The following is a 1,782-nucleotide window of genomic DNA, read 5'->3' on the forward strand; positions in this document are numbered from 1 at the left end:
CTTTGAAACCTTATATTTTATTATAATTTTTTATATTAATTTTGTATATTTAATAAACCGATCAAACCGATCCAAACCGAACCAAACCGAAGTATACAAATTGGTTTGGGTTATAAATTTAAACGGTTTGGGTTGGGTTGAAATTTTGAAAACCCGAACTAATTGGGTTGGGTTGCTAAATTCTCCCAACCCGCCCAACCCGATCCGTGTACACCCCTAGTCATGAGGTTGAAAACCCACAACGTCTATCCCAGACTGTAAAGACAAACACAAAAACAGAACCAACCAACACTCTCTTACCACTAAATGTAATATGAATGAGCGTGAGGGAGATAGTGCCTTAGTGCACCACATAAGGAAGGTTCTGTAGTCAACCCAGTAGCTCTGTCTCCTACATAGATGAGTAGTATTTAAACCGAGACAACTGCTAACCCCCATACATCTTCTCAAAAAGATGTAATGGTTGAAAAGGCACAAAATCAGTTACTAGATTCATTCTCTCAACAGGGTGCGTCTATTGAAATTTGCCTGTCGGCCAAGGTATCCTATGTAGTGTCACCACTTCAAACATAAACAATTCTTAATGCACAAGGAGAGGTTACACACACAAAGGATGAGTTGACGGAAACAAGAGTTTCGACCATTTTAAGGTCAGATTCGATTGTTCAAGGTTCGTTAGTGGACCAATTGCCTTTACAGGTGTTAGGAGAGGATACTGATCCAAAAGCCATATGTCAGTGGTCAGTGTCTACCTCCCCAGGCTTAAATCCCCTCGATGCATCTGCGGATAGTGGATCTGACATAGGTGCAGATCGGCAACTTGTTGACAATGATTCAGATATTACCTGATAAGTCACAAGGAAGTGTCTTCACAGACATTAGAAGGGAACTTTGATCCATATGCTAAAATCGTTGGATCATTGTTTACCTTCCCAGAATTCAAATCTGGAACCCTAAAAGGGAAACTAGCAACTTGTAGATTATGACTCAGATTTATCTGACGAGTTTAACAAGGATGGGGATTTGTGAACTCCCATTGTACCACCTGTGACCTCCTTTAAGGATGGCTAAGGTGATTTTCCTTGCAGGTACAGCTGGATTATGGAGCTATGAGAGAAGAGTGATACACTTGTGAGAATGAGTGTAAACACGAGTGGAAAGAAGAGTGAAACACATGTGAGGTACACTAAACAGAATCACACACTCACAGTGAGGTAGAAAGAGAAACTACTTGTTATTTCTTTTCCAACCAAGTGAAATATGAGAACTCCTTCAGACGACGGCATACATTCCTTCATTAAGGGGGAGATAAAAGCTTAAGAAATAGTTTGGAGGATTCCTCAACTAAGGGGGAGAAATAGCAGGGAGGAAGAAAAAGATCCTAAAAATGTACACTACACCACACCATTGTTGTTTCTAACTACGGATCCTATTGTACGGGAGAGGTGGTAAACACAAGGTGATTTCCTAGTAAGGCAAGAAGCAGTTAGGGGAGTACCATTGGTTTTTATCTGCGGATCCTATTGTACGGGAGAGGTGGTAAAACGAAGGTGATCTTCTTTAATCAGTTGATTCTCATAGGGGGAGAAGCAAGAGATATGGGCTTCTCAACAGGAAATGTGGTTGTACAAATGAAGATGGAACTACTTGAAGATATGTTCAGTCTAGAGGAACATCTACTTGGAATCTGGAAAATGTTAAATCTCATCCAGAACTTTTCTGCTATTTACTTTGCATGTATGTTTATATCTTTTTCTTATTTGTTAGTTGAGTTATCCTCTA

This window comes from Apium graveolens, chromosome 11 (genome assembly GCF_009905375.1).
Source record: "Apium graveolens cultivar Ventura chromosome 11, ASM990537v1, whole genome shotgun sequence".
NCBI lineage: Eukaryota > Viridiplantae > Streptophyta > Magnoliopsida > Apiales > Apiaceae > Apium > Apium graveolens.